Source organism: Gnatocerus cornutus, chromosome 5 (assembly GCF_029298725.1).
Source record: "Gnatocerus cornutus isolate USDA-ARS CGAHR chromosome 5, icGnaCorn1.1, whole genome shotgun sequence".
Lineage (NCBI taxonomy): Eukaryota > Metazoa > Arthropoda > Insecta > Coleoptera > Tenebrionidae > Gnatocerus > Gnatocerus cornutus.
The window spans coordinates 7,422,053-7,438,358 of NC_142237.1; the positions used below are offsets into that span (position 1 = coordinate 7,422,053).

A 16,306-nucleotide genomic window follows, 5' to 3' on the forward strand; every position below is an offset into this window, starting at 1 on the left:
GAGAAAAGTTAGGAAACGCTCCAATTGGATCTAGATCCATTTAACTCCTAAAAAATAATTCTTTGAAAAATACCCTAAATAAGTCTTCTAGACTTTTGGTGACTATGCTAATGAAAGATTTTTATTAATTTGAACAAATGTGTGACCGTTCTGACGCAATTCAAAAATCATCATTGCGGGTTCAACATGTTTGCAAAAAGCACACAAAAACAAAAACTAAATGTAACACAATTTAACGGGAAAAGTAAATATTGTCATTTTGCAGATTTTGCAATTACAAATTCAACGAAAAATAATTATTTATTGCATGAATTTAAATCTGAAATTGGTAATTAACTATACAAATACTGAAATAAAATATTACAAATATGTTGTTCACCTAATTTCACACCAAATTTAAAATTAAACTAATAAATAATTTAAATAATATATTGCGGTAATGCGCATATATGTATACGTGTTGATGATTAATTCATTAAATTATGCGACAAATCCGCACATTCCACGAAGAATAAAAGTGTTTATTAATAATCAAAACGATCCGTCAGAAATTCTTTCAGTCAAAAGTGTTGTGCGCAAAAAGTGTTGTTTTCGGAACATCTGGCGGATGTTCGAAAACCGAAAATAAAATTGGAAAAATGAATCATAGAAAGAATGTTATCTAATAGAAGAAGTACTGCTATAGTATAAATAAGCATATAAAAGTGCAGCAGTCAAGTTTTAAAAATTTTGTTCTGGAACTGGAAAAAAAATCCAAAAAAAATTACTTATTAAGGCGGTTTGTACGATCACATTTTTTCTCAAATTTTTGAGAATTTATTTTCAAACAAATATTCTCGTGACAAACAGTAAAATTGAAAAAAAATATTTTTGCAAAAATATTTGCAAAAAAATTCTAAAACGTTCTAAAAATTCACAAATAATTTCACAATTCTGCATAGTAAAAATGCGCCAAGTGAAAAGAATAAACCCCCAAACCGCTGATTTTGGAGGTTAGCAAACAGGCAACATTTTTCTGCATTAATTTTGTGACAAATTTTGAACGTCAATTTAAAAGAAAAATTCTCAATTTTTTTTTGTTAACATTTGAGAATAAATGTGATCGTGTCAAACCGCCTTTATCTACATAAAAAATAATAAATAAAAAATTTTGTTTTTTTATACTTTTACTTTTTTGTAGCAAAAAGACAAGCAGAAGTGGCGTATCCGTTTCCGGCTAAACCTTAGGCTTGACCCTGTGTCAATATTTGGCAGACAAAACCTCAAACACCCTGTATACATAACTATTGGCTGCGTTAAAATTATGTTTTTAACATTTGTTAGGAACTGATGTCAATATGCTGCCAAAAAATTTATATTAATACATGCTCGTGTGTATAAAGTAAATATTTTACTATAAATACATTTCGAACATATTGAACACAAACTGATCAAATTAAGCAATTTAAGAAGAATTTGGGAAAACGCAAATAAATCAACTGTCGTTTTCGGTAAATACAATGTCGGGCTAGGATAAACAAAGTTTCTCCTTTTATTTAAGAGGATTCTATTCAAAAAAAATAAAATTAAAAACTGCACTATACTATAAGAGTAAATTAGAATTTTCGAATTTGTAGCAAAAAGAGTACGAGAAAAACGATGCCAAAAATCCTATCTGTCTAACTGTAGTTCCGGAAATCTGGAGTACCGAACATTCCGGAGCTTCAAAAATTTTCCAGTTTGACGATTTCCCCAAATTTTAATGGTTTCTTATTTAGTTGTTTGTTGACGATTTTGCTAGAAATTTTTTACAAATAAAGTAGTTATATTAATCGAAATATATTTGAGTTAGAAAATTGGTTTAGAAAAAATTGGATTTTTTATATAGTTTACCTTAAATGATGTACAGAAGCCTAATTTTTCAGATTTTTTTTAATATTAAGCGTAATACGACGAATTTCTTTAAAATATTTTGTTTCTGTTATTATTTTCAATGAAGTAAATCGTTTTTTATATTTTGCTGGCTCCAGCCCAATTGACCAAAATCTTCAACATTTCAAGATAATGGGTATTTATATTTTAATAAGCTGCTTACGATATACTGGGTAAATTTTGCATACTATCCAAAAAATCCTCTTATTATATGAAGACCTAACGAACAGAAGTTTTGAGGTTTTTGAACGATACGAATAGTGAATTTGGAATAGGAAATGACGTTCAGATAACTGTAGCAAAGTTGATCTAGATTAATTCATTCTTCTTTCACCATCACATTTTGTTCACAATTGATTCAATTTCTGATTGGAAAATCAAAGTGTAATTATTACTTTAGCAAACTTTTTTTTAATTAATTGGAACGAATGTCACCGCTGTAGAAGCTTCCAAAGTTGCGCCTGAAAAAAATTCTGGATACATTTGCGCCGGGTTTAATTTATTGCCCGATAATTTATCTCCGTGAAATTTCTTCTTGTACAAAACATTGCCTTATAAATTCGAGTTAAAAAAAACACTTATCATTATCCCCTAAGCCGGTTTTATAGCGAAATAATCCTCTTTGACAATGAAGTAGCGATTTAACCCAAGTCGTCGAGTCTCTCATAATTTAATTGTCGTCTTAAAACAAAAACTGAAAGCTATTAACGGCTGCATAATTCGAGTAGTAAAACCTCTCAGCATCTTTATCTAATATATCGAGACCGAGACAAAGTTAAGTAAAGTTGGAGCATATCTGGTTGCAAGAAAGACAATCTAAGTTTGACGTCGAAAAATTTAAATCCAACTGGATCTTTGTGTATATAATCTTGCTTAAAATAAAGACTGAGTAAATTGCTTCGGTATTTGACTTCTTGAACGAATTTTGTGCTCCAACCTCAATCAGCAGATGGAAAAACACTATGTTAGATGATAAAAGCAAAGTAGTGACTTTTTTCCGTTGCGGCAATCCAATTCAAATCTTCGTATTCGTGCTAACAGCCAGCAATGCATCTATGCAAGAGTTATTTTTAACGAGTTGGGCAAACATGACTCGCGTAAATGTCTTGAAAGTTGTTTTATGCAAAATTTCCTCAAGTTCACGCGGCTCTTTCTCCTTCAGCACCAATGCTTTTTATCTCCCGTTTATCGTTGACAGGCGACCTCCACTTTAGTTAGCTTGTGGATTTTATCTTCTGTAATAAAAGAAATCTGTCTCTTGAAAACTACAAAGCTGCAGCTTCCCATTCGCATTCCTCTCTGAATTCATAAGCAACAATGGTCCCAGCGCTCATTTTCCACAAACACGTGTTAAAATAATTAACTCCATGGAGGCTTTTGTGAGTTCACAACATGTTGGTTTTCACTACATAACACCCCGTTGCACACTCACAGTGTTAGTTAATTGTTTTCATCGTAGTTTTTCACGTAAAACTTGTTATTATGTGACAAACTAAACTAGTCACAAAGGATCATTGTTCTGCACTTGTTCCCGAACGGACGTTCCGGTCGATATCTCCGACGTGACGTAAACAAGCCTTCAGTGCAAGAAACGAAGAATCATCCCCTCGTAATTAAGAGTAAAGTGAGCGTGATGTCTATTACACGTCGTGGTTAAATTCTTAATTATAGAGGGAAGGGACGAATATGAAATTATCTTGAGAGAAAATGGTCCCGAAATTAGACATAGATTTGCCCGGAAGAAAATTCAGTTTTTAATTAGCGCGGCTCATCTAAATATTCGCGCTTGTTTATTTTTTAATCAATTAAACCGACTATTAATTCCCATTTATTTGTGTAGGACAAACTAGGGCGCCGACATGTTTTCAAAACACAATATCTGGGCGCTGAAATGCACTGAAAACAAACTGTAATATCGCATTACATTTGTTTGAGTTTACCGGCTTTTCAAATAAACACGTGGCTGAAAACTTGGTTTTTATTGGTTTCGCGACGCTGAAATTAAGCAGGAATCCCGTTTTCAGAGCCTTGTTTAAAGCCGCGAAAAGTCTGCTTTGGCAGGAATAGAGCAATTTCATTTCTAACTAAATTCCATATGCATTCTCCTAATTAATAGCTAGATGCAGATTGTCTATAGAATCATAGAAGCGCAGCGAATTCCGATCCCACCGCTCGTAATGGCACTGTTTGACTCTGCCAACGGATCAAATTAATCCCTCCACCACGATAATAACTTTGTAAACTCTATCTTAGGACAAAATAAGTGAAAAGCTCGATCAGAGCTTTGCATAACGTGTCACAGACGAGCTTAAATGGTAAACAAGGTTAAGCTTGATGGATCCGGACGTCTGGAAACGGGTCAACGGGTCGAGAAGTGTACGCTCAATCTAAGAAATAACATCCCCCATGAGACGCCTTGGGTTTTCTAATAAAGGTGAAATTGTATTGGCGGTGGTAAGCTGAATGTTTCACGTTTATAAAACATTCTCTTATCGAGGAAAAACCTTGTTCTGTGGTTGAATTTCTTCACTGGGGCCTTTCTCGGCGATAGAGAGAAGACAGCTGCAATTGATGCTGAAAATACGAGCGGATGAGAGTGCAGGAATTTCATGAAGAATCGAGGGTGTTGTAGAATAAAGTCGACGGAACGAGACCTGTCTTCTGATTAAATAGCACATGCAAAACTTGGAGTTTTAATTGAATTGTCGTTTTCTCGTCCGATTGCCATTAAAAATTAGAAAACATTAGGGCAATTGAACGAGTAAATTTGTGCCCGTCTGTCAAATTAGCTAATCTAATTTTGATTGGGTCGATCAAGAGTGAAGTTCGTAATTTCCGCGAATAAAGCTCCACCAAAAATCGTTTAATCCGCCAACATTTACCCTCTGCTCTAAATAAAATATTGAATATAATACCCTCTCGTCCGTGGAGTTAAAAACGATAATTTCTACGCTCGCAGCAGCATGAGTTTAATTTGTGCGGACGTGTGTCGCATGACTCGTCATTTCAATGTTTCTAAGGTGGAAATTTTCGCTGATTCCGATTTCTCTGCGAAAAGACAAAAGAATTAATCACAGGAGTCACCCCGGGCAAATTTCGTTTTTTATTGTTTCACTTTTTGGAAGGTATTCGTCACGTTGTGCGGATAAATTGAATTCGAGGACGGATCTCCGACGAATTAAGTACGATTTGACGTCGTGGATTTAAATGAAACTGCGATTTAGCGAATTTTTAAGATCGCGATTGGAAAAATTTGGTGAGGAAAATCTCGAGTAATTCAAGGGTTGCTGTTATTTTGTGCAAGTTAGTTGTTTGCTTACCGCTCGGCTTGTTATTTTAAATGTTCCAGTCCTGATTCCCTCGCTGTTTTCCTTGAATAAAACAATACCGAAACAAGTGGAATCCTGTAAATAAGTTTTTCGACGGAATGAATGCTGGGTGTAGATTTTTAAAACAACAAGCCTCGGAGCTTTTATAAATTGTACGCAGCTTCGTCTGAAAAATTACGAAAATGATCTGGCGCCGCATCGCAACCTTCAGGTCAGCTGAGCTGGCATGCTACTCGCTCACTAATTAGGAAGTCAGCAGGAAAGAACGACTTTTCCTGCGAAAATAACGCCGAAAGGTCGACTCTCATAATGATAAGACAACGGAAGCCAAAAGCCACTCGATTTATAACGAGCTACATCAACTGGTAGTAGATTTTTAGCTCTGTGATAACATTACGAAGGAAAATGACGCCGAGTTAAAAATATCCACGAAAACAAAACCTGGCAGAGATTCGAGAGGGTCATTGGCTGATACAGGTATGCGCTCAAAAGACAAATGCGCCGAAGGTGCAGGGGCTAATTAAGGGATGACCGAATTTTAGCACAGCGAATCGGAGAATTGTCCTGGCAGGATTTCGCTATGATTTTCATCGCGGGATTAAGATAAATGATTCGTTGTGACAGTCCGGGTTATTTTCGGACCGCCACGTGCAGGAAAAACGCTAGGTAAAGGGGAGGGGGCAAGGTCCTGCGGTGCAGTAGCTGAAACGCAGGAAAAGTTTAAACGTCAAAAACGAATTTATGTATCTGCGTGCAGGTTTTTTGGGTCACAGTCCAACATTAAAAGTTTTGGCCAATCAACAGACTTATTTGAGTATCGTCCAACGGAATTTGCTTTTCAGTGCAAAAGGTGCTCAATTTTCTATCAAATAAATTTGTAAATTAAAAAAAAATAATGCAAGTTGCCATTACAGTTCTTAAATATAAAAAAATAAAAGTTTTATTACTATACCTAAACTATTTGTTGCATTAGCTGCACTTTAAATCATAAAATAAATAAGAAAAAATATTGCATAGGCATATAAAACATATATCCAAAATGCGCTAATAAAGTAGGATTTATTCACTTATTTGAGACAGATAAAGTACTCGATTATTCTCTAGAAATCATAAAGAGAATTATACTACATTTCCATGACAACAATGCAAGCATGGCTTTCTAAACGCTAAAAATTCACTGCTGCCACTTTTGTCAATTTTTTTAATGCCTTGATTGCAACCAACAGAGGCTTTGAATAAAATCTCGTATTATATTTGAGTGTAAAGACAAATTATTATATTATCTCGAGAATAATTGATTTTTGTCGCAAATAATTTGCGTCTTTACACTCTGTTTATTTGTTCTATAACTTTATTCAAAATTTTTATGGACGTAAATATTTCCCTAGGTACAACAGCATGTGATTGATATTGCTCGCCTAAATTTAGAATAGTGTTAATAAAATAGTTTATTAGTTTATGCTTTATGCTTTTATTTCTGTGGTACGATACAGCTAGTTTCCGGATGTAAACTAATTTAAAAAAACTTTTCAACTTTTAGCACTTAACTTCTGCAATATTTAACACTTTTAAAGTGTCTTTGGAACATTGATTGGCTCGCACATTCTGAAATTTTAGTTTATTATTTTTTTATTATGGTGATTAGTAGCATGATGTAAATCAAAATCTTTATCTTTCAAGTCTGAAAGATGGCTTATTTTAGTTGAACTTGTCCGAAAATTTTCTCATTGCAAAAATGGGTAGCGCGCTTATTTATTTATTTGTATGATCTACACCGCGCTGTTTATTTTCCTGTGGTAGTGCAGCAGCCTCTAGTAAACTAGAACGTAAAATAATCGCCTTTCCCGTCTATTTTTACATTCCCTTTAATCTCCCGGCTTCCCAAAAAAGTCATAACCGTTAAAAACCAAATCCGACCACAACGGCCGTAAACCATCGATAAAATTCGATCAGATTTGTCTCCTCGTCCGTCCCATATAATATTGAAAGTGTTTGCGTGTTATCGTGCAAGCAATAAACGAACGACAGTCATAGACAAATAAAAAATCTCTGATTTTCCCCGAACATCGTGGCGAACTTTACACCCCGATGTGACCCGGCGAGCAAACAGCAAACTCACCTGGGACGGTCAAACCTAAACTAACCCTCCTGGCTTGTCACTAAAATACACGATCACTTAGCGAGATTGCCTCACCCCGACTGAAAACTTGGATTCCTGAAGTGATTAGACGGAAAAGCAACAAATCTCGGAGAGGAACGGCAGGACAAGGGTGTAAAACATCATAACGGGGATATAAGAAACGAGTTCCGAAAGGGATTGATGAAGAAACAAACAAAGTTAGGTAGTTAATCGAGACGAGTTTGATGTGGGGTGATTGGGGTTGAAGCAAACCACCATTGACTCCCTTATAATTAAGTTCCTTGAAAAAATAAAATTTCGTAGTTAACGCAACACCGTTTTTGTTGAGTTAAAGATAGCTGGTGCACCTAGTTGCTATTTTCGGAACTGTTTTGAACTGGTGGAATCTCTACCAAAGCGGAATGTTTCAAGGAATTCCTAAACGAAAAATCAACGAACAATAATTTCTTTGCCGTTTGCATCGAAGTTTTAACAACTTTGGAGTAGTTTGATCTACACAATAGCTCAGACGTTGTCAAGACAAGAACCCTCAAAACCGTGTTTCAGTTGAACTGATATTTACTAATTGCTTATTTGTCGTCACATCGTCGAACACTTCCTCGCCCTACGTCGTGTTTATTAATTCGCAGTGATGGCAGAGATAATTCCACATGAACGCCGTCTTTAACATCTTATTTATTTCCACTCATGAAAGCTTATTTAAACTTTAAATAATTAATGTAGTCTCAAACTTGCTCATACTCTAACTATACTCTTCGCTCTCTTTGGGATCCTTTTGGTGTTGGAGCATTTGATTAGCTCTTAAAGACTTCCACAAGGATGCCGCCAAACTACCTGCTTATTATCAAAATTTGCTTTTTTCAACCTCCAACAAGAAGGCTTCAAAAGACGATTTAATCAACCCGACGTTGACCCTGAGGATTTTAAAGTGAAGCGTTTGAAATCTTTTTGCTGAATTATAAATCAAAGAAATTGGGAAAGAGAGAGGGTCTTCGACTTTGTCACGACTTTAATTAGTACAAGGGCCAATATGCAAATTCAGCAGTGTTTGGATTGTAAACTAAACAAAGTTGTGGATTTGGAAAAGTGACATCTCCGCTTATTACATGGATTTGGGTATTTTTAATTAATTCGAGTTTGATGAATTTTTTAATGCGAGGGGAATTTCGCCGGGATAATGCAATTAAGCATATATTTAATTCCGAAATGCAAATTCACAATTACATTAACTTCTGGAAGAGAACTCTTTATTTCTGTTGTTTGCGTCTTTATCAAGAAACTTTTATTCTTTGATTAATCCGCTCGGGATTTTTCGTTTTGATGAATATTCAGCTCAACCAGGGCCAAAGTTCCATCTTCATAATTAACAATTAAGAAGCCGACGATTAAAAACGACACTTTTTCGGGTTAACGAGGAGTTTCTCGAACACGTCTTCGCTTTGAAGTTGGCATTCTTTTGATCCAGCATCCATAATGTATCGAACATGTTTATATCATTTTATGCAAAACAAACTACAAACGTGGAATAACAAGTTTCGTTTGTGCTTAACTACGTCTGTTTATACGCCGGCAATGCCACGGAAAAAGCGTGGGAAGAGAAGGAATAGAAAAAATACACAATCAAATAACATCGTTATACTTTAAGTCAATTTTTCCTAAACGGCAAACACAGCAGCCGCAGTGGTTAAACAACGCCATATTTTCTCTGCATTGTACATTAGCTGCTTACCCCCTTATCCCCGTTTTCCACGTAATAAGTTTTGGGGGTGTTAACGTTTAAACGTCATAATCACGACCGCCGCTGCTCCGATTACGTTTCGAGAGGTAATTTGATGCTTGCTGTTGTTGAATGGAAAAAAATGGAGGCGATTATACTGGGTGTCATTCTGTCGATAAAACGCTGGTAGTGAACACTGGAAAACAAAGACGGCCTTGTTTAGGCACACTTGATTTATTTCGTCTGTACATTTACAGTAATCGAATTGCCAAGTCTACCGATGCTGGGGGAAATAAGCTATTGATCAAAACGGTTTTTTGCTGGGGGTGGATTTTTGAGATGTCGTGGGAAAAACGAGGCGGGAGTGAGACGAAAAATCATGTAATGAATTATGAAAGATGTTAAAAAAATAATGGTTGAGATTTAGCACAAATTTCGTCCTTTTGGGAAATGATTGGAGGCTTTGATAAGGCGAATGATTTATAAATTTCCCAGATTTCAAGATTCGAAATTTTTTAGTCCCATAAAATGTTTGTACGCTTAATGATCGATTTGTTCAATTTATTTCATTGCCTTTGGAAGAAGATGTGCATGTTGGGGTTAGTGTAGTCGCGAGTTTGCTTAAATATCGTAAACGAAATGAGTTTTCCAAAGCTACCGAACGCATTGTTCAAGTGGAAGAAGGTCCTTTCAAAGCTTCGTTTGCTTTTATTCGAGTTTAATTTGTGCGCGAAAAAGTAGGCGCCCAGCCCCCCATTAAAGTGAAGTAGCCCCTCGAACACTAATAGAGCTCCGCCGGTTAAAATCTCGACATTGACAAAACGGCAAAACTAAACGGCCGCAGTTCGCTCACGTATTCGCCGGCCTCTCTGCATCCAGGAGGCCGTAAATTGAGCGGCGTCCTCATAAAGCAGCTTTAGACACTATCGGTCGAACATCAGCGCTACGTGGCTTACATTGGAACTATGCATATAAGGATATCACGGAGTCGAACCACCTGAACAACTCCGCCATTATGCAGGACGCATGCAGGATCTGATTTATGAAGTTGTTCCACCTCGTGGACGTTAATTTAGGACGAAGAAAGGCGCTGTTTAGTCGGAGTGTATGAAAACAGAATTAGAGTCGTAAAACGAGGGATTGTATAATATACAATGTCCAGTTCGTGGAGGAGCCTCGTAAGGTCTCACCCCACGAGGATCAGGGCAGCTGTTATCTACTAAGGGGGCCATTCCCGGCCTAGTCACGCTCGCAGAGGCCTCTGGTGGCTGCGCTTCCACTCGTATTAGCTGCGCACAACATCCCGCTCCATGAATATTACAGGCACGGACTGTATGCCTTATTACTTCATACAGCCGGCTGCTTAATAACTCAGTTTACATTTTAAATTAGCAAAAAACGAACAGGGGCGGCGAGAAGGCGATCCAATAGCCACAAAACCGCCAGAAAAATTCCAGGGAAAACGAGACTTTTCAGGCCCTCCCTGCTCTGTTATGTCCTTTATATTGCCTTAAATGATCGGCACTTTACGTCACTCTTGGCCAGTTATGGTCATTGGCGGCAATATAAACACCGCTGTTTCTCAAGACAAAGAAGAACATAAACATTTCATCAGGGGATCGCAGAATTATTTGATTAGCAAATAACTGCTTGTGCATCACGTACTATTTAAACAGACGATTTATTCGAAATCGGTATCTTTCTACACATCCAAGTTTTATCGCAGAGTCTAGTAACTTTTTATTGCTCAGTTTGGGTGGATAGCACTTTTAAATATCTAAGTTTCTAGTTTCAAAGTGATCTAATCAATAGTGAGCAGATGGTTCATCGGAAATATCATCGACTTTGAAATTGAAATAGAACAGCCTGTAGTTGTCTAGATAAGTGAAACTAAAAACGAATTTGTAACAAGTCAAATAAAGGAACAGTTACCGGTTTTTCTTAAATAAAAAAAACAACACGTCTTTGAAATACGTCAACTGTTTGTCTAAGAAAAGCAGCTTTTCGTTTGAAGTCTAGTTCTTGTCTGTTTTTGACTCGACCACCCAGAGTATTTGATTATTGGCGTAAATTATACTAGTCAACTAATTTCTGACAAAAAATTGCTAACTTTACATCCGAGATCCAAATATTTAAAAATAATTTAGTTTTTTTTCTAAATGTCACTAAATGTCACTATTTTTAGTGGTTTTTAGACAGTAATGTAGGCAATTTTGTTATAAGTAATGAAAAGCGCTCGAAAACACTTTTGCTGCCTAGGCAGAAAAACTACTTTTTGTGACGGTTACTATTATTTGAGACTTACATTTTGTACGCCGCTTGCACGAACTTAACTTTGAAACTCTTTGAAACCAATATTTTTCACAGTAAATGTCATCAATGACAACTACTTGCATAGCCATCCATGTTTTTAGTTCAATTTGCGTTCACTCATTGTCGGTCGTAGAACTGAATTTAACGTTTGGAGAAAAAGTAGTATTTGTTATTTGGCCGAAAAGTGGCTTTGCTGTCTCCCAATTTTGCATACGATCGGCTCCGCTGTGCTTGGCCTCGCTACTGCAATTTAATTGCTCGACAAAAAGTAGCACTTTTCTGCCGAATAACAAAATCTACTATTTTTTCCAAACATCACTAAAAGTCACTATTTTTTAGTCGTTTTTAGACAGTAAAGTAGACAATTTTGTCTTAAGTTATGAAAAGCGCTCGTTGACGAGGAAACACTTTTTCTGCCTAAGCAGAAAATGTACTTTTTGTGACAGTTACTATTTGAAACTTTCATTTTTAATGATTTTGCACAATTTTACCATTGAAATCTTTTTGAAACTAATATTTTTCACAGTAAATGTCATCAATTAATTTGTTATTGCACCGAAAGGTGGCTTTTGCTGTTGCGCAATTTTGCATACGGTCGACCATCTTACGCTTCGCCTTGCTTTTGCAATTTAATTGCTCGACAAAAAGTACCAGTACTAGTACTAGTTTTTGCCGTATAACAAAATCTAGTATTTTGGGTTCTCTTTGTTGTTTTTTTTCAATTTTACTTAACAATTTTTAAAATTATTAATCTTTAAAATACATCATTGAAAAGGTCATTAAATACGCTTCTCAACGAACTGTAGAAGTCGCCGGAAAATTCAGTTTTCGCCAAAATATTTGAGAAAAACTGATGTAAATTTCTCTTCAATGTGTTTTGTTCTGTAACTTTTAAAGGATAAGAGATATAGCAATGCATCGGTCAGTGCGTCAAAAAAGCAAGATTTCAATGATGCATTGCAATAAAATATCGATGTAATAATTGTTGAGTTAAATGCAAAATTGCAAATGAAAATTACTAAAGTAACTTTTTTTTGAGACTTTTATTTGAGCGAGGAGTTTTATAGGTCGTTGGAAAGCTTATTAGTGTCTTTCCATACCACTGTCTCAATGCCATAATTTTTCAAGTTTTGAAGAAAAAGTGACGAAGGTATAATAAAAAAATATTTTTTTTTAAAGAATATCTTTGAACTCGGACTTGGGGGGACAAAACGGATTTTAGATTTGGAATTGGAAGAATATTTCAGTTTAAAAAAAACTCTATTTGTTCAGTACTTTTTTCTTCTAAAATTGTTATTATTGAAATGGTTGTAAAGAAAGCAGCAACAAGATTATGCGACTAGAAGCTTTCGAATATTGACAGTGCATACAAGTAGTTCTTTGGATCAAATTTTCTTCTGCATCTGGCGTAAAATTTTGTGGAAAAATTCTCGCGTAATGCAGCTACTTTACTAGAAAGTATTGGATTTGAAAATGTGCTTTCTCCTTGAAACATCAGATGAGTGCATGCACCGTGTTTAACTAATAGATATTCCTCCAACGCGTTTATCCACTTTAGAGGAAGGTATCTTCTTTCTGCATAGTTAAAATTCCGCTGCATTTATAAACTACAATATCTGGCACGTGCATCGTTACAATCCGATTCAAATAAATTTCCAGGAGAGTTCGCACATATGAAGTATTACACAAACATATTAACACAAAGCTAATTCCAACAAAACAAATAACACACTTGAAACCTCAAAGGAAGTCTGAGTCTTTGTGGAACACAATTTTCGTATCTGGAGGCAACCGGCTGAGCATCCAGTGTAAATAATTCGCGATAGAACAGGCACTCATCTGATTTGCACCCCCGATCTATTAGATTTAACAATTAGTCTGGCATAAAGCTGGCCCGAATTTACACGGGTCCTCTCACAATCCCATTATCACGTCCGAATATTTATTACATATAAATGATTTCCGCCATTGTTCGCATCGATGCCGTTTTAATCCAGGTCGCAAGGCGGATAATACCTCAGACGCAGATTTATCGGATGGTAATTTCGGCCGCCGCAACATTTTCAATTAGTCCGAGGAAGACTAATTCCGAAAATCGACCTAGAGAAGCCGCAATTGGACAATCAAGGAAATAGCTGCAGCAGCTCCTTCTCGACGCCGGACACTTAACCGAACCGGATGAAAGACTCTTCACGTTTTTATTCGGAGGAGGATAATCTCTTGTTACCCTCATTATTTCAGATTACGGTCGTTTCAGGTCACGTCAATTTTAAATTGGATTAGAGCAATACGCGTCCGCCAACCGAAAGCCGATGGAAAACTAATAGAGGGCCGCCAATCCGGGCCATTAACTGAGCCATTAAAATTTCGGCAGGGACACCAAGCCACAAACAAAAAACGGAAAAAGAAGAGCTAATTGCGACAGAAAAACCAAAATCATGGCTGCCACAGGAAATTGAATGAAATTTAGTTTCGACAACACTAGAAGCTGTAAAATAAACCATGACGACAAATGTACCGTATCTGTGGACTGGGCAGAATTTATAAGCAACACAATACCGATACATCAAAGATCGTTGGATAACAATTAAAATGATTTATCACTGGGATTTTTAATTGCCCTTAAAAAGTATATAAAAATTCCAAATAAATGACCAACACTGATCCTTCAAAATTGCAATGACAAATTGGGGAAAACACCGCTTCGACCGAATACTCTGAAATTCGATATTTATTAGAAGGAAAAATATCGTTTTTATCACAATTCCAATATTATAATTAACCGATTGCAACGTGCCCATGAGATTCATAATGTGCATCAATATGAAAATAATTATCAATTTTCGCCGTTCCATAAATAAAACTAAAACAAATGTCAGTACAAAAAGAACTAATTTATTAACATGTCAGTAATAACAATAACTGATGTTTCACCGGATACAATATCACGAATGCGCAAACCACTCCCATGCCACCCCCATATAAAAATCACTACTCTATTAACACCCCTAACTACATTCTCAAGTTTGATAATGTAAATTCACCGACATTTAATTAACCACCGGAAGTCAATAACCACAATTTTCTCTTATATTTTTGACGAGGTTTCACTTTCAGGATCATAATTAATGACACTGGTCTGTTATCGTTAATTACGACCATGTTTCAGCATGTTTTAGGTTTTTGAAGCGAAATTATGATCTTCCATTAGTGTTGCTGATAATGAAAAAACACAACAATCATGTTGATCGATTCAGTGTGGTTTGTTTGCATGTAGGCTACTGAGTGAGCTATAAAATTGCGAAGCACGTCCTGTTTGTGCATGAAATTGTTTGGAATTTTCTCGGGCATTAATGTGTAGTGATTTTGACCTAATTCGAGCACCCTGGAGTCACCTTCTCGAGATCGTAAATGCAATTTGTCGTTTACAGGGCGTAATTTGCCTTGTAGAAAATATGAGTTTGACAACGGGCGATTGTTGAGACCGTTGTGACTCATACATTTTTAATGAAACGCAAGGAGAGAATATACCAATTAAGAAAAAAACGAATTTTAAATTTAATGAAAAAAATTTCAATTTTAAATTAAAATTCCTATTTTTTGTGGGAGCTTTGAATTAAAGAAAACTGTAAGATTTTTTCTGTATAAACACAGAAACAATAAATTTTTTAGGCGACTTAAACTGAAAATGAAATTTTTAGGCCATAAAAGCGGCCTAAAAGTGAGTCTTTTCTGGCCGCAAACATTTTCGGCCGATCTATGGTGGCGCCATCTATCCATAGTTTTGCATATTACATCAAGATACCGATATTACCCTCAATTTTATAATTATTTGGGTAAAATCAAATGAACAAACTGCTGTAAAGTGCAACAAAGACATGTTGAATTATTGAAAATGAACATGTCTAGCAGTGCTGCTGCAACAACATTAAAAAGCACATCAAACCTAATTCATACAAATTGTGAAGCTACACATGCCGAAATTGCAAATGTAAATAAAGAAAATATGAATTTTTCTTAAGGATTCATAAATATTTACAATTATTCAGTTGTTATAATTGATTAAATCAATAAATCATAAATAAAAATCAATTAACTTGTAAATTTAATGATGTCGCCTAAAAAATCTTGTGTGTATCACGGCCAAAAAGTGCCATTTTGCCCTCGCCTTCTTTAAAAAAAGGCTCGGCCAAAAAAGAACCACTTTTTGGCCTTGGTACACAAATAGCTATTTAAAATATTTTTATAATTAAAAAAAAAACGATTTTTTTTATTTAAAATTTTGAGGGTGTTACCAAGATTATTGAAAATTTCTAATTTTTTCTGAGAGCATAAATTTTAGGAAAAGTGTTTATTTTCTTGTAGACTTTCTTTGTCTAAACACAGGAAAACAAAATTATCCAAATTTTTAGAAGGATTAAGAAAAGAGCGAGATTTTTTTATGTGTTCGAAGAGACAAATTTAGGATTTTTATTTATTTTTCTGTATATTTTCTTATTCCAAACACAGAAACACCGAATTTTTCGAATATTAAATTGAATTCTTAGATTTAATCGAGATTTAGTGCAATAGAAAATTTGCAGTCTTTAACTTAAATTAAAATTTCTATTTTATTCTGAGAACGTTAAATCCAAAAAAAATATTATTTATTTCCTTGTTGATTTTTCTCTGTATAAACACCGAAACACAGAGTTTTTCAAATATTTACAGGATTAAGAAAAGTGCAAGTTTTTTTTATTTGTAGGAAGAGAAATTTTGAAAATGTTATCTAAAACTTCGAAATTTTTCTAAGGTGTTGATTTCAGAAAAATTACCCATTTTGAAGAAAATTTGTTCTTTTCCAACCCAGAAACATTAAATTTTCTAAAAATGTACACGATTAAAAAAAAAGCAAAT

General features: G+C 35.3%; 1 protein-coding gene across 1 annotated transcript in view; it reads left to right on the forward strand.

The window, feature by feature from the left end:
* Positions 1 to 16,306, forward strand: part of LOC148174043 (neuroligin-4, X-linked-like) — a 31,287-nt gene that overhangs the window by 844 nt on the left and 14,137 nt on the right. The gene's annotated exons all lie outside the window — the stretch shown is intronic.